Source organism: Agelaius phoeniceus, chromosome 13, assembly GCF_051311805.1.
Source record: "Agelaius phoeniceus isolate bAgePho1 chromosome 13, bAgePho1.hap1, whole genome shotgun sequence".
Lineage (NCBI taxonomy): Eukaryota > Metazoa > Chordata > Aves > Passeriformes > Icteridae > Agelaius > Agelaius phoeniceus.
The window spans coordinates 5412687-5436117 of NC_135277.1; the positions used below are offsets into that span (position 1 = coordinate 5412687).

The 23431-nt window shown below is 42.9% G+C and overlaps 1 long non-coding RNA gene across 7 annotated transcripts in view; it reads right to left on the bottom strand.

Moving 5' to 3' along the window:
- Positions 1 to 23431, bottom strand: part of LOC143695160 (uncharacterized) — a 53310-nt gene that overhangs the window by 22817 nt on the left and 7062 nt on the right. For 3 of the 7 annotated variants that reach the window (XR_013184130.1, XR_013184129.1, XR_013184127.1), the window contains exons 3-6: positions 22484 to 22580; positions 13485 to 13580; positions 2521 to 2640; positions 1535 to 1737 (exon numbers count right to left, since the gene is read on the bottom strand). This is a non-coding gene — a long non-coding RNA (uncharacterized LOC143695160). Of the gene's footprint in view, positions 1 to 1534; positions 1738 to 2520; positions 2641 to 13484; positions 13584 to 22483; positions 22581 to 23431 lie in introns of all 7 variants that reach the window. The other 4 variants (XR_013184126.1, XR_013184128.1, XR_013184131.1 and 1 more) reach the window with 4 other exon arrangements.

Below are 23431 nucleotides of genomic sequence, written 5' to 3' on the forward strand. Positions count from 1 at the left end.
AAAGAAAAAAGAATAAGAGGGATTTGAACCATACCAATTTTATTTTCAAGTTCTGTATTTTTATTCCTCTGAGATCAAGTCTAAACATAAATACCAATTACCAGAGCTACAGACAAATGAATAATTTGTTGTAAAACAATCCTGATTTATTCAAATGAGAGTAGAGGTGAAATTAGAGCTACGCAGGATATTATGTTAAAAAGCACACGCATACAAAAAGAAAACAAAATGTCTAATTTTAACATAGTGTTGTTATCTGTGATTAATGATTTCCGTGGGTGTATAACTCTTATGCAAAAATGCCATGTAATCATGTACATATTTGATTAAATAGCTTAATTTGTGTTCATTTTAAAAAAAATAAAATAAAGCCAAATAAGCTAGATAATGAGTGGGCGTGTTGTAGGAAAAGCAGATGGGATTTGAGGCACTAGCTGTGTTCAAAGGAAGCCACCAATTTCACTTCAAGAATATTTGCGTATGAAAGCTGATATTTTCTAGAAACATTCATGAGTAGAACACAGAGGGAAATTTTGCCAAATTCTGCTGTTTTTAATGAAGGCATGCGGGGGGAAAAAAAAGTTCAGCTGAGCCCAGTTAAATTCCCACTCCACAGGAAGAGCATCTTTATTTATTTATTTTTCTCTATTTACTGGGAATGTTTTCTTTCTCTGAGTCAATTATACCTAAGCATCCTTTTGTTTACTTCTGAGCCTCTGACAACAACCTCCCCTTTCTTTGCCTTCACCTGTGGAATTAAATACTTACTTTTCATCACACAATAAAAAAAGACACCTCCCCAGACTGGAAATAATGGGATCCTTTGGTGGTAAAGCTGTGTAAATCACAGTGTCAAATGAATGGACAAAGCATTAATGGGGCTAATAAACACGTCCCTCTGTATTGAGCAAGGGGACTTTTTATGAAAATGATCAAATAAAGTAATAAAAAAGAAGGGGCTTCCCCTCTGGGTTTATGAGCTCTCTTGTTACACATCATGTATGACACACTGACTGGCAGAATATATGATGGACTGTCATACATTGCAGAATGACTTCAATTAGGATGATAAGATGACAAGTTCCCATAGTTCATATCTGGGTTGGCTGTGGGTTTTTTTTCCAGCAGGGCTCTTACTTTGACCTCTTTCTTTCTAATGTTTGATATGAAATTTAAAGGGCCAGCTGAGGTCGTAGGAGACAAAATATGACTTATGTCAGGGGAGGGAGAGGAAGGCCACTTGTTTCTTTATTTTCTCTTATATCCATGGGTAGGATCCTGTAATTCAGCCTCTGACTCACTATTGAAAATAATTAATGCCAACAGTTCAGCCCACACTCACAACTCCAGAATTATAAACCAACACATACAGCCTGCCACTCAAAACTGACTGCAAAAATCACTGCAAACTCCCCAAAAGCTACCAACAAATCTGAAGGCACATCAGACAAGGTGACACACGATCCAGCACCCATGAGTGTCATTTATTTGCTTTATACTGACCAGTTCTGGATGTGGAATCACACGGAAATACCTGTATTTCTTCAGGGTAGAGACTGACTTTGGGCCCATAAAGACACACTGGAAGAAAGAGAAGGCTGAGATAATTTGGATTTCTGAGATTTTCCAGCTAAAACCTTGGTTTGAATCTCTCTATTTGGCTGATACAGGTTGGAAACTTGAAGAAGGGGTTGTGCCCAAGATGTATGGTGAGGTAGTGCTTTCAGCACTTTGAACCTTAGAGGAGGAAAAAAAAAGGTATTAATTAGGAAGTATTTAAAATTTAGAGATGGTTCTGAGGGTCTGAAAAATTTCACATGTTAAAAAATAAGTCCCCAAAACAGCCAGTGAACAAGCCCTTCTTTTGGGGTTATTTTAGTGTTCTTTAAAGGACTATGTTCCAATGGTCATCAAGAGCAAATATTGCTCTTGTAAGACCTACATATAATACTAGTGGGTCAGGCTCAATCTCAGACTGCTTCTTCTGTGGCAGCTATAAAACAGACAGAATGAAGATGGAAAGCTATTCATCCTCAGCAGAGCTAAGCAGGCTCCCTGATATTGCTGATCCTGAGGACCATCATCTGCCTGACCCCAGGGATGCTCCCTGGCTGGACAGCATCTCCTCACCCACTCAGGCTCTGACCCTGGCGTTTTACATGCTTGCATGGTTTGAAGCAGCCCACCAACCTGGAAAAGGAAAATGCTTTCCAATGGAAGATCACATATTTTCCAGGTGGCCTGTTCTGCAGATTCAGCGTTATTGCAAAGGATTTGCCTTTAAGTCAAAAAATTGCTTGTGTACGAGTCTCAAAAGCAAATCAGTAAGTGGAAGGAGTGGGATAATGGAGGCACTTATCTCTGCACAAAGGCACAAGTTTGATTTGCATAGATCCTGGCAGGAGTGACTCTGACTTTGAAGAATGGCACATGTCATGGTACGGCCACGGCAAGGATTGTAACTCAAACACGCTGGAAAAGAAAAGCCTCACTGGGTAGAAACTGAATAGCAAAACTCACTTCACTTCTCCTTAGCTCTGAAAAGCCACAAATATCAGGAGGTTCCAGCAAGAATTTCCTGGGCATCTCCTCCTTGGGGTAAATCGAGGTCTAAATCTAGACTAATGTGCCCAGAAGCTCCTGTTGAGGAAAAAAGAGAAAGAGAAAAGAAAAGAATAAATGGGGAAAATTCAGCTGAGTTTAATCTGAAGAGTGTATCCATCACCAAAAATGATACAAATCAGCTATTACTGGATCATGCAAAGGCAACTCCACTACCTGTGATCCTTCCTTCGCTTTCTAAACCTCTTTTCAGCCCAGCCTAATGAATTGTCAGAACTGTCAGACAGCTCCGAGGAATGACAAATGTCTATGATTTGCTGCTGCTACTTTGCTGAAAACACCTGATGTATATAGTCCTGAAATCCTCTGTTTTGTATTAAAGGCAAGTGTAAGCTGAAGGAATTGGTGTACATGTGGAGTTATTTTCTTTCCTTTTACATAAATGTAGCTTAATAAAAAGAATATGATAAAAGAAAGTTCAGGTTGAACATTAAAGTACTCCTAAATCAGGAAATGTCAAAAAATAAGGCATGAAATACAGCCTCAACCATGGCCTATTTTGAACATTTTACAATCCCATATTTAATTATATTATTTAATATTTTATATAATAGCTCTCTATGACCTGATATAAAACTTGCAATGATATATCTCGATACTTGCATGATGTTTTCTTAATCAGAATTATAGATAATGCAACACAAAGCATTCTAACTCCACAAAGAAATTGTTTGACACACAATAAGATCAGTCAAATAATTAATCTGACAAATATCAGAGTTTGAGTTAAACAGGCTCCAAACATTTATTAACTTGCAGCCAGATTCTGTGAACATTTGTCATTGACTTAAATGGGTCTAAGATTTCACTTCTTGACGAGTGACAGGCCCTGATGGGTATTTAGTCATTTCTGCTATACCAGATTGGCACTGTACTTAATACATTTGCTAATTCTGTCATAGAACTTACTCTCTATAACATTCCCCTGCATCTTCCCTAAAGAAACTCTTGTGAATCTGTCCCTTCAATAACACATACAGAAAAAACATAGTTTTGAAAAACAGACAGTACAAGTCTTGCCTAATTAGTCACTTGTCCAGCACTGTAATGCATCTAGAAAAAATTCCAATTGACTGGGAGAATAATTTTTGCTGCTTCAGTGCTTGTTGGATGATATTTTCATGACAATCACTTTGTTTGTATGACTTTACAGGAAAAAGAGAGAGACACAACCGTGGCACTATCCTTGAAGGTAGCAGACACAGAGGCTGATCTGAGTAAGGTTGGGAGTGTCACAAATTGTGTTTCTCAGCTTGAAGATTGGAGACAAAACACTGAGGTTGTAGAAAGCTGAGCCAACTGTGCAGGAACCAAGTGGAGCTGATCCTTCTTCCTCTCACTGTCACAACAGGTTTACTGTCACAGGCTAAGCTGCCTGGAAATAGAGTCCAGACTCAAAACTCTGCTAAAAGTAGGAACCTGGATCAGAACCATGAGGATGTTTGGTCATATTTCTTGTAGACCACTTCACTTCCACACTGGAAAGAAAAAAATAATGCTGTTTGTAGATCAAAAGGCAACGCCAACCACCTCCCTGCAAGTGTGCACAGTGATCTCCATGAGTTGTAGAGCCAAGTGTGGTGCTTCAAAGATGGAAAATAAGGTTGAGCTGGGTCTTGATGTTTTATCAACTTCATTAATGCTTCAGGCTCTCTGCAAGCCAAGAGCATCCTCAAGTCTTATTTCCCAATGAATCAGACCTATTCCAAAAAGAAAGTACTTGCCCAGCCCTTGCAATTCTAATTAAAGGGAGGGTTGGGAGAAAAAACCAAAAAAAAAAAGCCTACAAAATTTAAATTGATTAATTGACTCACATGAAAGGCTGTAAAATGGAAGGCCCCTGTGCTGTGTGTCTTATAATAAAGCTCCCCTGGCACACACTTGCACAGCTGCTACCTTGGTGTGGATGTCTGCAGATGAAACAACATTGCCATCTCTCTGGATATCATCCCAATGAACACATTCCTCCTCAAACCACTCATGTGAGGCACTCTTGTGAGCCAGACAGGGAACTGAGGCACAGAGAATGCAGATAAAGACCTCCAAGGCATCGAGCTTGCTGGCACCTACTGAAGTCCAGAGCAATCAAGCCTCTAAACGGGGGTCAAACACTGGAGGATTTCATCTAGGACACTTTGCCCTCTGTGGTCAGTTCCAATTAATCAGGGCATGGAAAACAGGTCCCCACATATTAAGTGGCTGTCTAAATACTGGCATCCTGCCTCCTCTCCCTGATGAGCACATGTGGGTCTGGGCCAAGCCTGCCTGAGTGAGGGTATTGGGTTGTCATCCCCTGCGCTGTCACGTCAAAGCACGGTGATGGGACTGTGTGAGGATCTCCCAGGGCATCAGGGCTGCTGGATAGCAAAGGGGAGCTGCTGCTTTCTCAGCAATCAGAGCTGAGCTCCCAAAAGCAGCCTCAGCAAAGGGCAGGAGGAAGCTCTGAAGCGCTGCTGGTCCCACAGATGCACTGCAAATGAAGATGTGTATACCCAAGCAGGAGGAATAATGAGAAATGTATGCCAAGGAGATTACTGGGTTTCTCTGTTAGATTAACTCTAGTTTGACAGTGGTTGGGTTTGGGAAATCCTCTATGATTTAAGAATAAGAATTCTTCTCTAAGTGGCCTAAAACTCACTGCTATATCATCACTTGCTGTTGTCAAATAAATAATCATGCGAAATCAGCTGCAGAGAAAAGTCTGCTGTGGAAGAGAGTTCATGCATGACATATGATATATCTTTTCACAGGGACAGATACATCTTTCTTACAGCCAGCATGCAGCTTCCTTCACTGCACCTTCCCTCCCATCCAAATCACCTCAAATAAATGTGAGTTCTGCTGTGTTCACAGTAATTCCTTCATTTTTAAACACATAATGGAAATGTATAACTAGTCCTCATAAAAATTTATATCTCAATTCGTCCCTTTAATTTATAACAGGCCCTCCAGGCAGTTATTATTCAAACATTAATAAAATGCCTATGGATCACCAAAAGCATCAATTTTCAGATCCACCTCTCCTCCTATTTGTACATATATAAAGCCAGATTAGAGTTAATGCCACTTCTGTGTCTAACAACAATTACGCCTTTAATAAGATAGGAACAAATGATATATTATCTTAATCATGTTAGGAATTTGAGTTCTTTCCATGAAACAAAGTTGAATTTTTTATGCCCTTTGTGACAATTATTACTTAACAGCCTATGTGTTTGGATATTGCAGTTTATGCAAATGTTCATGTTCTATAAATTTTAGATTTATCTCCATTTATCATTCCACATGTTCTCATATACAGACATTATGGTTTAGCATCTGACTCTGCACACAGTCTAAAATATGATTAGGATACCTTTCACTTATTTATAACATGGAAAAAAGGATGGGGGGGGGGGGGAAGGAATAGCTGTTGTAGAGGCAAGATCCTCCACTTCCATAAAACCAGGCACTGTGCAGAGCTGCAAAAGCCATCTTGGAATTTGGTCTTTCATTTACTAACAGCTGAATTTCAAAGGATTGAGGTTTATAAGGGAACTCTTCATTCTGTGCTCTAAAATCAGTCACGAGTTCATTGTATATCACACTTTAACAACTCTTACTCAGGAGAGTAATTATGGCTAATATGAGCTCTCCCATAGAGAGACAAGGAGACAACTTGCATGCACAACTGTTTTTGGATTGAAGCCATTTTAGAGGATCATTAGGATCATAAAGATCTGTAGGAAAGAAAACCTTGGTATTTTTCATTTTTCTGCTGGGAGATTTAAAGCTCCTTGAATTTGAAGAGGAGAGCAAGGGAAGTGCATCCTAGGCCATAGTTTCATTCTGCAAAAATCACTACAGTTGAATTGACCTCAAAGAAACAGCAGCAAATTATGTAATCTGAGAAGGTCGACCTTTGCATTGCCATGAAAAAAATAAAGAGAATACAAAAAAAAGACATTCCCCCCAAAAAACTGACCACACTCCAATCTGAGGTCTAAAGCAGGTTGAATTTACTCTTGGACATCATCTGCAGGAGCTCACAGTGATGTTTCAAGTGGGTGCTGAGCTATGGGGGAATTACCAGGAATGGAGCTGTTGGTTGTGGTTTCTTTACACCAACACAGTGAACGGGCAGGAGTTCAGCTGAACCATCTCACCTTCATGATGGAACTTGTGTTGCACCCAGGCTTCAGCTGTCCAGGAAATCTGTCTCCTTCAGCGAGCTGGCAGCATTATCTGGAGGGTTTTATTGCCATGTCTCCCACCCCTGCCAGCAGGAAGTTCCCTTTGTGCACTGAGGTGTCCCTGCAGTTCCCAGGCACTGTAGAAAAAGCTGATGGAGACCCCGGGAGGGACCAAAACTAAAGTGAACCCCATTAAGACAGGAACTGCCTTCCTGTGTGTTTCATTATTAATACTGAGTTCAATTACTCTGATTTCTTCTGTTGATGAATTAGTAGCACCAGAATCAAGTCCCTGGCTGATACCCATTTGTCTTTGCTTATAAGTGCTAATGTGATCCTGTTCCTTTAAAATCAAACTCCTGCTTCAGTCACTTTACATCTTTGCAACACTAACTGTCTTTTCACTAATTGGTTCTGTGTAAATGAAACAAGCTGAAAAACACTGTGGCACCAATAAATATTAATAAGTTATTGTTTGTTTTCTTTACCTTGCTTATGAATTCATACAAAGACAGTGCTAAGACATTAACTCCAGTCTATTAATTGCCACCTGATAATTGCCACCTGATACTTTTCTCCTGGATAATTAGGTACCCATTAGTTCTAATCAAGTAGTTACTTAATTATTGCAGTAATTAGTCTAATGGACTAGCAAATTGAAGCTTTATCACTTTTGGATACTTAATGTTCCTGACAGAGTACTTCACAAGTGTCAGGGTTCCTGATTCAGCAACCTGCCATTGATGAACCCCCTGCTGCCATCTCCACCCACCCACGCCGCTCCCCGGACACACACAGCACAACTTGGGTGTGTGAAGCCAGAGGCAACATAAATTTGAGCCCCTCTTCCTTCTGGTTCCCCTTCCCACCCCTGCCTATGCCTCCCCTCCTGTGCTCTCGCTGCTCAGCTCATTCCACGCCAAAAGAACTTTGTTGGGAAATTAAATAACATCTTGGCATGGAGATCACATGCATTAGGCTGTACAGCAGCGTGAGTCAAAGGAAGGAGCTAATGTTGGCAGGTGTGGGAAGAAAAAAGCAACTGTGAGGGGAGAAATAATAAGGAGTGTTCATGAATACTCATCTACAGCCCTGCTTGGAAAGGGAAAGGAAGAGGAGCAAAGCAGACTGGTGGTAAATGAAGGCATGGCTCCGAGGTCTGGGACTGGTAATAGGTCTCTCCTTCATCTCCAAATTGGAGGTGCAAATCTAACAGAGATTTTTAGTGAATAGACAAATATGGAAAGTCTTTTTTATTCTGCCCATGGCCTCTGTATGCCAGAGTTGGTGGGCAAGAGGCCATTTCTGTGCCCCATAGTTTTATAGTTAATATCACGCTTGATTCTAACTAGGCTCTCCATCCCACAGTTCTACAACATTCCACTGAGAAATGCCACCCTCACCCCTGTACTCTGTGTCCTCACCCAAGCATCATCATGTGCACTGTGCTTGCTTTTGAATGCTGTGTTTGAGATGGATATAACATGCACAGACATTTAGAAGCATTAAATGTGAATTTATCTCTCCCACTGATCATCTGATGCAGATTCTCTCCTGTTTCTTCATGTCAGATTTGTATCAGAATTGATCATCAAACCCTTTGGCAAGTGTCATCTGCCCCAGACGCTGCAACGTGTAACATATAAGCATTCATTGTACTGGGAAGGGGGAAAAAAGATTGATCCTGACCAGAAATAAAGAGGCTAATTCCATTCAATAAAAGCTTGACAACTTGCTAATGATTAAACTACTTCACATATGTGGTAAGATTATGTATTCTGAAATAGATGTATTTATCTGTCTTGATCAGATAGCTCCTGTTTCCATTGCTGCTAACAGGGGAGCACAGTCTCAGACATTGCCCAGAGACACAGGCTCTGGAATATGCCCTGGGTGGAGCCTGCTGGGTTTCCAAACAGCCAGGTACATGGGTTTGCTTTTTATGGATGGCAAGGTACAGGCTGGTGGCACTGAGGAGAAATTAGTGGTGTTCACCTGGGTTTTGACCTACTATGGAACTGGAACAAGGGCAAGTTGTGGGTCAGATGTCTCTTATGTGTCAAAAGCTGTGTAATTTATAATTTAGGTTACCACACAGAGGCCAGATTCCCCTAGTCTACCATTTAATCCACACTCATAGACCAAATTAAACCCTACAACCTAGAATCCTCACAAAATATGGAACTTATTTTACTTATTGACCTATCCTCAGTATGTTCATGTTATCAGAGCTGACAAGCCGACAGTTTTCAGGGAAAACAAGTAATTTAGTAACTTCATCTCTCCTAACTCTTCTCACTGCATGAAAAGCAGTGTCCTTTTACAGTTGCTTTGCATTCTTACCCAAAATATGATAGACAATGACAGAGAGGTCACTGGCTCCTGAGTTTTCTGCCACAGCTCCACATGCATCCATCACAACCAGCTGGGGATGTCATTTCCTCTGAAGTTACTCCTGAGGTAACAGTCAATAAAACCTCATGCTGCTACTGGAAAATCCTGCCACAAAACTGCTTAAACACCTGTGTGGGGCCACTGAGCAATAACAATCCCATGCACTGAAAGCAAAATTAAGCAAAGCATATTTGGCCCATTAAGAAAACATATTGCTTGAAATTACAGTGCCCCAGGATGCCTAGATCTTGCTTGTGGTGCTGGCTTCAGAGGAGAGGGCTCCCAGCTCTGTTCAGCAGGGGACATTTACTGACCTGATTTCAGTGGCTGAGAACACTGTCTCTGTCAAAGAAATTGGCAGAGAAGTTTTTGATGGTGAGAAGCAGCAACATCCTTGTCCGTCAAGAGCCCTAAGTTGTAACTGATGCTAAGAAATAAGCAAAGCCACCTGAGGGAGGCAGAAAACCTTGGAAAATCAGTGATGCTGGATCCATCTGGGCTCCTGAGTACTGCAGGCCCCCAAGACCATACACATGCAACTGAGAGCAGGGAAACAGTGACAGCCTCATCTGATTTCCCAGTTACTTGGACTTCTCTGTCCCACTGGAAACAACCTTGGTGCAGAGCAGTTTTTCCATGGGTGCTCCCCGGTGCATGAGCTGGCACCTGGGGGACAAAGGGACAGCAGGCTGGGGGAACCATCACAAGGGTCTCACCCAAACTGTGCCAGCTCTGAGGATGAACAGAGACTGTCTGTCTCCAGCACTATTGATCCTGCAGAAGCTGTAAATTCATTTTAAGGATGCTGAGAGACAGCGAGCAAACCGTACGTGACAGATGTTGCTCACGTTGCTTAATGTACTACTCCAAGGTGTTCAGATGCTCTCGTGATGAGGGTGCAAATAAAATCAAGGCAGAGTAGAGTGAAACAGGCTAAGAAGATTTTTAGTTTTGGAAAGTTAAAAAAAGGGGAGGGTGGTTTAGCTTGAGGAGGAGTAAATTTAATAATATTTTTCCCTCTGGATCTGACATCATAGATTTTCCCTCTGGATCTGACTTTGAAGGAGACTTTTAGAATTCTTTAGAAATTACACTGCAACCAGCAAATTGGAAGACAAACCAAGCATACCTTTTGTGTTGAAAATACCAGGAAAAACAGTCCAACAGCTTTTGAGAGAGATGCAGAACTCATCAAGGCCAAATTGTTCAGAAATCTTACAAAAGAGGGAAAAAACCCAAAATAATAAAGCAAGATCTTTCGTACCCTTTCCCCACTTCTCTTTGTGTTGTTTCCAGCACTTCAGTTCACAGTTTCAGTTGCAATCAATTTCAGCTTGTAACAATTCAGCAGTTTAAGATCTCCATAACAGTTTAGACCACCGCTGTTCAATGGGCTGCACTGCTTTTGGAAAAGCCTGAGTTGTGCTGAGGAGGAGAGTAAATGCAAAAGGAAGGAAGAATCAGGGAGGCAAGCTGCTTCCAATTTGTCTATCCAGAATCTAAGATCTTTTTATGGAGTGTGGGTTATTATTGGAAAGATCTTAGTCTTCACCTTTTTGAGAAGCTGAGTGCTTCCTTTATGAGTTTTGTCATTTTCTTGCTTGGAACACATGGAACAAATGCCAGCCCACAGGATACAGGGGATAAGGCAAGATCAAAGACAACCATTCAGCTTTCTGCCACTGAATGAAGCGGGGCTGCTTCCCTGGTTGGGAAAGTCAGCAGCAAATACCTACGGGGTGACCACTAAGTGTTTCCTCATGAGAACCTCTGGTGAGCACCAAACGCAAAACAACTTTCACAAAGGTGATGGGGATTTTGCTTTAGAGAGGCCCCTTGAAATGTCAGTGAGGGGTAAATAAGCCATGAACAGTCTGGGCCTTGCTCCCTTCTCCTGATGGCCATGAGCAGCCACATCCTGAGGAGAGTTTGGCACCAAACAATTCAATGGCAAAACAGCACTCAAGAAGCAGTGGCTGCAAGCAGCATCTGAGGAAAGCAGAGTGATTAATTACTTTGGAAGGACACCCCAAGCCATAATTTCATCCAAGCCATAATTTCAGCCCTCTAGCCATAACCAGGCAGAGAGCAGGGAGCAGCAGCCTGAGCAGCAAGGATTCAAAAAGCACAGCCACCCTAATCTGAACCAGCCCCCCAGAAACAGTCTGGGGGTGTTGGATGGCCACTCTCCCCTTTAGAGCAGCAATTTTCCTGCTTTCCTTCTCACCCTGCTCTCCTCATTTACATCATCCTAGTGTAGAATTGAGATGGTCTGAGGGTACCAGTAAAGACAGAAGGACTGATCACTCTGAAATTCGGCTGTATGGGCAGTTGGACCCCTGGATTTGGGGTTCTTTGCTTTCTGTTGTGTTTTGGAGGTTTTTTTTACAGGTTGTTCTCAGCTGCCTGTCAGACGGGGCCATGATGAAACCCAACATCTTGCAGAGACATAAAATGGAAAACAGGCAACTCATCAGAAAAGTAGCAGCTGTTTTACACCATCACTAAACAAAATGATCATACACTAAAAACTAGATTTAGCAGTTTAAAAGAGCTACTAACGCAAAATTAGCTGGAGACAACAGCGTGGTTTTGTAACTGACAGTGCTTCACTCCAACGCCCTAATTCATGCAAAAACAACTCAGGAAACATTAAACGGCTGATGCTGTTGGAAAGGGGAAGAGCATCCACTCTCAATGGCTGCTTAGGAAGAACATGCAGATTTATTACATCATCTTTTTTCCTTTTACAAATTTTAAATAAGAATTGTGTCAAAACTGCCACCTCTTAAATAACAACGATGCTATAGTCCTCCTGACAGAGGGAGATACCAGCTTTTATTGGCAAGTCATTTGTATTTATGGCAGGCTGAAAGCCAGTAAAAAGGTTGTGCAGAACTTTAACTGTGAATGAGATGGAATAAGAAGGCCTTGAGCACTTTGGATCATCAAATACTTCAATAACTGGATATGGCTGTTCATACAACCATAAATTCATACACATAGAGAGGATATAAAGACACAATTGCCATATGAATGGAGTTTCTGTTGCCTTCTGGAAGCTCATATGTGTGTGTGATCTGTTCTAGATACAGGTGCCACGCAATCTTTCCTTTGGCCCAGCTGTGTTTCCCATTGAGGATGAAAATTTCCCTGTATTGTAGAAATATCCTGCCCATAACCAACATATCTTATGAGAATTAGAAATCTGCCTGACAAGAGATTCAGCTGATCACTCTTCTACCAAAGGATATGTGGCTTGGCTGGAGGTCTGTCATCTTGTAACAGTGAAGGGGTGAGTCCTGATTGCTTGGGACTAGATTTAATTTGTCCTTACAATTACTAAGATAAGAACTTGGTTTATTTTTCCCATGAAGTAGCTGCCCTGCTCTGGCTGAGGTGCTTCCATATCTCCCATATTGTCAAGTCCCTTCATCTGTGTGATCTGACCCTGCCTGTCTTAGGGGATTCTCCCATCAAGTCCCATCAAAATCCTGCCTGAGGGAAGAATTCAGGGCTGGATAAAGAGTGAAAAAAGGAATAAACTTTTAGCTGAGGTCTGGCTGTTTGTTCTGTGCAGACAAGTTGTGGCCCTGAAGAAGCCTTTTGTTTCCTAAAAAATTGTGAGGGTGGGAGCATAAAAAGTGCCCTGTACTTCAAGGGTATTTTTATTTAGATGCTACTCTTCAAAAGACTATATATAGCAGTAAGAGTCTAGCTGCAATCTAAAGTTTGAAAAGTTGCAGACTCTTGCAGACAGTCTGATGGATCTAAATTTTTCAGCTAAACAGCATCTATGCTCTTGACCTGAGACCTAGATTTCACATTTCAGGAATTAAATGAGCATCATTTTCTAAAAGACATTAGACCAAGGCTGGGCTATCCAAAGGATGGCTTCACGATTTAGATGAAGATGTTGTCATGTCAAGGAGACTTAAAACCTGACATATCCTTTTTCTGTTGAAAAGCCAGACCTAGTTTGTTATACCACATTGTAGCTTCTTATATGCAGGAGACAAAGGAAAAGTGGAGGCTGCTCTGGGTTTAGCATCTCTGAGAGGATTCTCTGCAGTAACAGGGCACAAGGCACTGATGATCTGCCCTTGCCTTATATTACCCTGCTCAAAATTTATCCTCAGACTGTGCCAAAACCCTGCCAAAATATAAAGGAAATATTTGTGACCTCTGCCAAACTTGAATCTTCTGTGTCTGAGATACCTCAGGCGCTTTGATTGGACTGAAAGAGTTGAGCCTGAAGAAAGGGGAGTGGGAAATGAAAGGAAAGCTATTCCTTACCTGCTGCTGCAGCATTCAGCTGTGTGTCTGAGTACTCATCCTCCATCCATGCAGAAATCCTGTTTTTCTCAGGAAGGTGTTTGTTGAACACGGAAACTGCTTGGGGAAAAAAAAAAATAGAAGATTAAAATAGAAAGTAAACTTTGATGCAGGAAAATAAAGGAGATCTTTCTCCCTTGAAAAGGCTGTATTCAAGCTCAAGGAATTGGAGCCCACAGTTTCACAGGTACATCCCAAAGTAGGATCTTCTGGAACCTGGGCAGCCCCTAAAGCCACCCAGAAATGCAAAATATGCCCCTGCTGCAGCCCTAGACAGAACCTCCTGGCAAGCAAGGCACAGAGCCAGAGGAGAGATTGACTGATCTTGTTTCAGATCAGATGGATGGCTCTAAGTGACCTGTAAAGACACTCCCTGAGCCCTGAGCCACAGCATTAAGAGCCAAGACACCACTAGCACGCCTGAAGTAGTTATTAGTGACTGAAGTAGCACTTGTCAACTGCAACTTCAGTTTCAAGTAATAGTTTAACAGCATCAACTAGGAGAAAGGTTATATCTCAGTGTGTCTGGTGTGCTGCTGACACTTAAAGGAAATAATTGGTAGACTTAGAGCAGGGGCAGATGCCAGTGGTAGAACAGGGGAGGAGGTTGGGTACTCGAAACAGAGCTTCAACAGCATTATGTGATACAAGAGCCAGGAATCCATCCTAAGCCCTGGCATAAAAAGTGTGAGGAAGTCGTAACCCAGCCTGTGGAAAGAGCTGTTTTCCCACATGAGCTGGGTTGCTGTGATTTCTAAAGACCCATCTACAGTTGCAGTTTGCAGCCCTGTCCTAGCAAGAGGGAAAAAAAAAAAAATGTTGCCCCTTGAAGATGTTGGCCAGCCTTTTGGAAAGCACATGTAATGCAATCTCCAGCTGAATTTTGGCTTCAGGACAGCCCAAGAGAGATGGGGGTGTGTGTGTGTGTGTGGGGGTGTGTGGGTGTGGGTGTGTGTGTGTATGTGTGCTCATGTGTACTATGGAGAAGGCAGGAAATGGAATGAAGTGGAATGAAGTGCACTTCTGGAATGAAGTGCAGAGTCTCATTTTACCTGTGCTCGGGCTGTGTGATGCTAAAATAGAGAAATTAGCGCGCAAATCCAGCAATCCCCTGGCTGTCATCACCTCCCAATTAGCTGCCTTTGGGTTTGGTGGGCGCTGAAGGATTGTGTCAGCAGGTGAGGTGGGATGTCTGGAGGGTGCCACGGGCAGGAGGGTGCTCTGTGTGTGCATGTTTTTGCCTTGTGCTGGTGGCTGGAATGATGCTGGCCTGCCAAAATAAAAACACTGCTGTCACTCACTGGCCAGAAGAATGGATTCTGATCCTGGTGACCCTACATTTCTGCAAACATTAGTGCAACAACCACAGAATTGTAGAATATCCCTGGTGGGAAGGGACCCCCGTGGAAGTGCAGCTCCTATTTGATGCACCAGTTATCAAGGTCAAAGCATGGGTGTCTCAAATACATAGTTTGGAACTTTCTGGTTCTTGTCCCTTTCTGCTCCCCTACTGCCATTTAATAACTATTTTCTAATTTATGTTATTGATTACCAGCATTGCATGAGGCATCTCACAGTCCTCAGCACTGAGGTTTGGGAGCCTGCTGAACTTGGTGATGTTGAAATAAAAAATCTTGCTCTTGTCCCAGGAAATGCTCAGACAAAACCAAGGGAAGAGGAGCTGGCAGAAGAAGAGGAGAAATATCAGTAGAACGTGCACCAGCCTAAAATGCAGCTGCATCCAGGGAAGAGAAGACTTCTCTCTGTCATGAGGAGACAGTGTGTCTGTCCTAGTGAGCCAGCCTGGGAGGGTGGACACGATTCTGGCTCCTTGGCTGCCTTTCTCCTGACTGGCATCACCAGTGTCTCATCAGACCAAGCTAAAGAATGAGGCAGAAGAGTGTCTTCAAAGTAAGGATTTACTTGCATTTGTTGAAACAGAAGGACTCTCATGGAGAAATATTTTCAGTACATTGGTCAGACTGATAAGCTGGAGAAATTACATTTCCAGAGTAATTTGGAAAAACATACATGTGGTTCAATTTGTCCAGAAAAATAAAGAATGTTTCCACAGATAAAATCCAAGTAATTCTAAACCTCTGTAAGAGTTTGGTGTGGAGCACCAGTAAATTCAGCATCTTTTCTGTTTGTTATAACTGAAACTTAGAAAGACATAGACACATTCTGTAGGTAATAAATTAGAGGGAGGTGTCCCAGTTGAAAAGTTCCTTACATTTGGAGCCTTAGTGACAAATATGAGTTCCAGGTCGTGCTAGGGAAAAAAAAAAAAAAAAAAAAAAAGAGAGAGAGAGAGAGGCAAAGGGGCTGGATTTTGTGGGGAGGAAACTGGAAATTCATGGTCAGCTTAAGATGAGAGTTCACCATGAGTGAGTGAAAGTTAAGGGCACTGCATGAAGTTTCAGTTTTGGACAAAAAGAAACAAGTCCAGAGTAGACTTGTGAGTCATTGTCAGAGCATGGATGCTTGAGTTTGCATATGCAGATAAGGTTGCCAAGAGAAAGGTGGGGGAGCAGCATGGAAGAGAGTAAGAATTTTTATTTGTAAAGCCAACATAAAATTGTAGGGTGGGGAGATGATGAAGAGCCTGGAGTCAATCAGAGCAGCATAAATAGAAGCCTGAGACCTGGGTGCTCAGAAGAACAGAATTTATTCTAAAAGCAAGGAAAAATGGGAGAAGAATTTAAGCTGCTGTTAACAACAACAAAGTATTTAACTGTGACAAGAATACCAGTGGTACTCTGAGCTATACACATCTGTTTCTGTTGGGTTGGATTATCTTAAGAGAGAACATGCCAAAAAAGCTTAAAAGAGCCCTGCCACCTTTGGCACCTACCCCAAATCAGGCCTGCACATCCACCCCGTGTCTCACTGAGACTGAGAGCTTCTGTCCTTGAAATGTTAAACTCATTATCTGGTAGGTGTGGACAGTCTTGTGTATCACAGAGCCAGGAAGAAATCTGACATCAGCATGTCACAGGGAGGGGGGAAAAAACCCAACTCCTGAGAAATGTTGAGAGTGTGTGTATTTTTGGCAGAGGATACCAGCCAGACATGTCAGCTGATAGCATCCATAGAGCTGGAAGACTGAAAATGAACTGCAGTACAACAAACACAGATTTCACGACGGAAAGCAGCACACTGACATTTATATTAGCTCCGTTTGACATGACCTGATGAGCTGGGCTTGGCTGGAGCACAGCCTGCTGCAGCAGCCACCTTCCACCCACTGCTGGTCCAGCCCCTCTGCCCTGTGCCTTCCTCAGCCTCCTGGAAAAAAAGGGACATCATTCCCATGCTGTGTTCTTTGCTGTGAGAAGTTCAGCTCCTGAGCTCATGGGTGGAGGCAGGACTTCAACCTTGTTCTGATTGAGGGGACCTTGTGGCAAACCATGGCCACCAGTGCAACTCAGGGGGGCTTGACAAGCCCCATCTAGAGAAGAAACGTGGTGGGGTCAGCAGAGGTTCCCCTCCTCCAGGCCATTCTGCACTGACCAGAGTGACTCCTTTGACCTTGGTGGAGTTACCTTGATTTACCTGAAGGAAGCCCAGCCCGATAAATTCCATCTGGTTTATGGCTTTGTGTAGGAGAGAAAGGGAAGTTCGGACCTGCAGTCCCCAGGGCTACTTTGGGGGCTGACTGTCAAGGTGTGTTTTTTATTGTGTGTACTGCTTGTCTGATGATAGGAACTAAATTGAGAAGAGGCTCATTTCTCACAGGCCACTGAGCAACCAGAATGTGCTAACTGTCATACGTAGGAAGCACTCAGGTGTCGGGATTGTCAAGAGAGAAAGTGCAGTGCTTTTTATTAACTGCAAGAGCAATCAGCTCTGTCTGGGTCTGCTCAGTCTTGTGGAAACACATAGTTCACACTGGGCAATGCTCAGAGGCTTAACACAGGTATCAACACTGTGCCTGCGGTAATAACTTCACATCAGAGCTGTTGCATTACAGGCTGGTGCATAGTCACAACTGTACTTGTGGTGCTTGGTAGTCTGATCCCTCAAAGGCATTTGCTAAGCCTGAATAGGCTGAAAATTGCACGACTCGATCGCATATTTAAAATGGATTTTGTCTTGCCCTCTCAGGTCCTGCGTGGTGTATGCAAAGGCTGTGTGCACCCCTCTGCCTGGCGTGGTGCCCTGCTCAGAGCCTCCTGTGCTGCTTCATCCTCAGGTCTGAGCAAATGCAGCAGCTTGCAGGGCTTTGAGACAGAGCAATACAAAGAAACACCCCCTAAAAAGAAAGAGGGTGATGAATATTCAAGGTCAGATCTGAAGGGGCTTTGAGCAACCTGGTCTAGTGTGAGATGTCCCTGTGCTCATGGACTAGATGAGCTTAAGCAATCCTTCCAACCCAAACCCGTTCCATGGTTCTGTGAAGATGATGTCAAGACACTTGAAGCCTTTTTTTCCTCAAATTAAGTTCAGGTCCAATGAGTCCTTCCCTGGAGGATATGAAAATACTCTCAGATTTCAATACCCTCAGGAATTCAATCTGATCTTGATTTGAATTTGGCTAACTAGAATTGAACTAAAATTGGGTTAGATTCAAACACAATTTTAAAAAAAAAATCAAATTACACATTAGAAAAGTGTTTCTAGCAGCAGCATCAGTGCCACTAATGGTGGCAAAAGGGTCAGGTGTGGTCCAGGTTTCATTTGCATCCTGACACTGTGTCACTGATGGACTCCATGAGAGGAGCTCAGGGACTTTCTTTTCTCAGCTGGGACATCTCCAAACATGACCCAAAGCCACGATCACAAGCACATCCCCACAGCATGCATAGGAAAGAGATCAAATATCCCTCAAATCCCTAAATTGCCTCCACACTCCTAGAGCTTATCAGAAACAGTATAAAAGGTTCAATCTCTGTCAAAGAGTCCCTACATCTATAAGACCTGCTACATCTCAGGAAGCTCCAGAAGTGGGGAAAATCTCTAACCTGTTGCCTCAGCTGGGAGTTGTCTGCCTAAAGTGATGGGTCTATTACATTTCCCTAGCACAAAATCAGCTCACAATTAAATATATATGTGTGGGCAAAGTTCCAATCTGTTTACTTCCCCGCTCTACCCAGGGAGAGCCCTGAGAACAGCATTAAAACAAGAGGCCAGCTGGGCCAACAGAAATGTTCACGGCTGGCTGCAGTGCAGCACTTAGTTGCAAACACAGAAAATAGCCCACTACATCAGAGAGAGGAAAATGAAATACAGGAGGCACGCTGCAGTGCCTGAGCATCTCCCTTTTCACACACTCAGGGGTGTTGGTGTCCCTCCCTGGTGCCTCCAGGATGAAATGCTGCCTGGTGGTGCTTGGGGAGATGCCCAGCCCCAGAGCCATGCACACAGCCCCTGGGTTATGGGTGGGCTGCACGGTTTGAGGACAAGCAAAGTGACACATGCTGTCACCAGAGCAGGGTGGGTCAGCTGTACAGCAGCCTGTGCCCTTAGCAGGTGCTTCAATGTCAAAGGTATTAAAGCTGGTTATTTTCAGAGCTGTGCCAAGTGCTGTGCAGGCTTGTTCCTCCCCTACCCCCATTCTAATTAAATTTATAGGCAGCAACTACGAGCTGGGCTAAGAGTGGAGCTGTCAAGTTAAGAGAGAGGCACCAGCACTGCAAAACCCTCCAGCTGGAAAGACAGAGTTTCTGATGGTCGCTGTATTTTCTGGAAATTATCTCTCCAGTCTCATCTCTCATGTATTTCCCCATATATCTCATCTCTCCCTCTGTCTCTCACACACCCAGGTGCAGGCACACACGCAGAGGCACGTGCCCACTCTCTGAGTTATGTCCTATTTCCTCAATTTGGTGGATTACCCCTGTCTTTACAGGAATATATACAATATAGCTGAGGGCTCTATCCTTCTGCCAGCTACATCAGCGTAAGGCAGGCTGTTCCAGCAGTGAAAATGCCTCATTTAACCCTAGATACAGGCAATTCTGATTTTCAGTGGAGCAGGTTTGCAGCTCTCAACTGATGCTCCTGTGACTGCATGGTGCAAAGTTGTCTGAGTTTGCACCTCATCCACCACCACAGGACTTGTTAGAGAAGTGCTATGGGCATGTCCTGGATAAACTGGGGCAATCTTGGTCACTGTTCCTTCCAAGATTAATTTCTCCAGCAAGGCAAAAAACTGAGATCTTCACGAGGTTCACAGTGAACATTTCCTGCAGCTTTCAGCTTTACATAAGACCATCCCTGCAGCCCTCAGCATCTCAGAAGAACTCTGATTTTGCTTGAGTGGTGCCTCCAGAAACAACAGCACCTTAAAGGAATGAGGCAGCCCCAGGACCTACAGATGCTCTTTTTCCCCTCTTGAATTGTTCTGCAGGGGTTCCCCTGACCTAGACTGGGAGAGGTGATAAGATTGCAGCCAGCAGCAAAATGGCAGCACGCCAAACAAATATATTTTCTGCAGCCCTTCTGAGGGTCATGTTACTTCAAACTGCAGTGTGTTCTTACCTGCACACACGTGGAGTGCATTGGCTGCTCCCTGTGTGGCACAGAAAATGCTCATCCAGTTCATTTCCCCCTGGCCACATTGGAGGAGGACAACAGTTCCAATAAAGCTATCTCATCCAGAGGTTGCACACAAAATCACCAGGGAAGGCAAGCTTGGTGGAGGGTTTCAGTGTGCTGTTGTACACGTTGCAGCTGGCTTTGAAGCAACTCAAATAAACTGGAGGATGATGTGATTCTGATTTCTACACCTCCTGGATGAGAGGTTGCATTGCAAAGCCCAATCCCCAGAGTTTTTCAGAAGAAAAGCTCCCTCAACCATTCTACTACCACTGCAATTCCTAAGATAGTTTTCCAAAACTGAAAAAAAGTCAGACAAAGATGAGGTGAAGGATATATAAGGGATTGAAGGATTTAAAAAAAATTTCTTTTTGGTAGAGCAGGGAATCTGCAAGAGGTGCTGAGTGCCCACAAAAAACGGGAGGGAAGATGGAGCTCTTTCAAAGTCAGGCATTAGGTTTTCCTTATTACTATTTGCTGGTTTTGACAAAAAGAACAAACTGAACAAAAAGAACAAACTGAAACAAACTATCCAAAACTTCATGGCTGATGGTAGAAAATCTTTCTCTAGGTGCTGGTGGTGGGCGACCCAGAAAATCAGGTACCTGTGATGCCTTGGTACCATCTGTAAGTAAAATCTAAAGAGTAGGGATTGGGTGCAATTTAGGTCTCCCCACAAATGGCTTCAGTTTTCAGATGTTTTGAGATGTAACCTGGAAAACTTGTCATCCCTTCACTGCCCAAAGAGAGGATAATTAACACTGTAAAACTCAGCAGGTGACTGTACCCCTTTCTGATGTCAGGGGCCCATTTTAAGGTCAATGATTGAAATGCTCTTCTGGTGTCAGCTGAGCCTTTGTATCTTCTCCTAGGATTTCACTCACCAAGGACTCTTAACACCATGCACATTCGTTAATTTAAGAGAAGATATAATTGCCCATCCAAGCTCACCATGTTCCATTTCTTCCTAACCTTGCTCACCTAAGTAGGTGGCAATGAGTGCATTTGCTAACTGGTGATTACCAAATTATTTCATTGATAAACCTTCATCAGCATAACTTTTAGGGGAAAAAAGTAAAGTTAATAATGAGTTGATCTTTTACTTCAACACAAGGTAATTTTAAATTAACTTGGCCAATTTATTAGGGTTGGAAAGGAGAAAGAGAGAGAGCTTGTATTCCTTTGAACTAGTACTGCAACAGAGGCAAACAAATAGGAAAATTTCCAAATGTACTCATATTTTAAAATCCACATTAATTATAAATCCACTTATTCTTTGTAAAGGCAGGGTCTGCAGCCTGGCTGGGGGAGGGAATAGGGGGTCATGTATAAATTGTGTCCCAAGGACCCCACTGAAATTTCCATAGCATTCGCCATATGACACTGATGTGTGAAAATTGACATGAAGATTTGAAAATTGGGACCGAGGGAGACGAAGCATAAAATAACTTCAATTTTGCGCTCTCTCTGTCTCTCAGAGGAATAGTGCAGTGGACTGACCAACACAACACAAACAACTGAAGGGGAGAGAAAAAAATATTCAGGGAGAAGGATAGTAGTTATTAAAGAGAAAACACACTCCTCACTCACTGAGAGAAAGGATGATCAATGGATTTAGTCACAGAGAAATTCAAGCAGAAAATTGCTGCTGTTTTTTATCTGAGAGGCAGAAAGTTTAACCAAACCAGAATCCTCTCAACTCACACCCAAGGAAACAGTGAAGAAAACCACTGTGTTTTAGAACAGCGGGAGAATTCTGTTTGTGTGTGTATGTGTGTAAATTTTTGTTTGTGATTTTACAAGTGTTGTAATGCCAAATAAACTGTAAGGTAGAATCCTCACCTCCAGAAAAGAGCTACATTTTATTCTACCTCCATTCTTTCATTCTTTTTATGACTCTGAATGTGGTTTTCCAGAACTAAGTTTTGGTATTTTGGAGCCTCCTGCTAACACTTGTGTACACCAAACCCAGCTTTAGGACTGGTTCCTTATGCCTCCCAATAAATAGATCACTTTACAAAGGCAGAAGGTACCAAAACATCACTGGCCTATGGAAATAACACCAAAGTTATTTCTCCTGAATATCTCCAGTATATCTCCTGAATTACATATCTGAATATTTCTCCAGTATATCTCCTGAATTACAACTGCCGTGCAGGAAATAGATATCTGTAATTTTTTTAGCACTGACTGGGTATTCAATAGCTCACATCTTTGGGTTATTGGTCAAAATGTTAACAGGTGAGAAACTCACTTTGGACTCTTAGCAGAACCATCCAGATCTGCTGTGTTGCACTGCAGACAAATACCTGCCCTACCTGCAAGACCATGGGGGTTGTGCAAAACTAGATTTGTCATAAACTTGGTCTGAAAAGTCCACATCTGATCTGCCCTACTTTATAGAGACACTCAGCACTCACCATTATCACGAGCTTTGGAGAAGAGCCCAGTTGCTGCTGCTGCTATTTCCCTCTTGGGTCACAAGTTGTTTGCTGGTCCCTGTTATCCCAAAGACACCTGCAAGGCAATGGAAGTGCAAGTCTGTACATTTCTGCATTGTGTGGGGATAGAGACAGAGATGAGACAGGCATGAAGACCATGGCTTTAGCTTTTAAACTACACATTCTCTTGCTGCTGCAAGTCCTGAGGTCATTCTCAGGCTGACAGGATGCACTGTGAACACTCAGTGGCCTCCCCCCAGCCTATTTTTCTCGGGATTACTTACTTTATTTTATTTAGCTTTGCGGCACACAAGGTTCCTCGTGCTTGCCGATACGATGATCTACAAGAGCGGCGTTCACATGCTATGGATCTCATTTATTACGAAGTGAAGTATATAATAATGAAAAATAGCTGCAGCTATTCCTCCTCTCTCCAGGGTATCTCAGCACCCTTATGGATGACCGCACACACAGTCAGCTCCATAGAAACAAATGGAGGGGAAATGGCAGCACACAGCTCCGAGCTGGAGGACTGAGTGCCTTTGGTCTGGAGCATGCTTGATCCATAGCTCCTGTTGAAGGCACATTACGGAGGCTACTGGAAAAAATATATTTTTTTTGCAACAGCATGCCTAGATGTGGAGGAGATTGGCCTTGTAGGAGCTGGGGAGCAGGCGGAGAGGAGAATTCTCTATTACAGCAGCTCGTAGGAAGCATTTGTCAATAAACACCTTGAGGATTTTCTATAGAGTCCAAAGCAAAATGCCCCACGATTCGCAGTCAAACACAAGAGCTGCCCATCATTGACTCTGAATGCTCTGCTGAGCATGAAAACAACAGCATGGAGACAATATGAAAAGGCCTTGCAGGTAATTTCACAGGGTAACAAGAAATGCCAGGCCTATTGTAATTACTGGCACTGGCGAC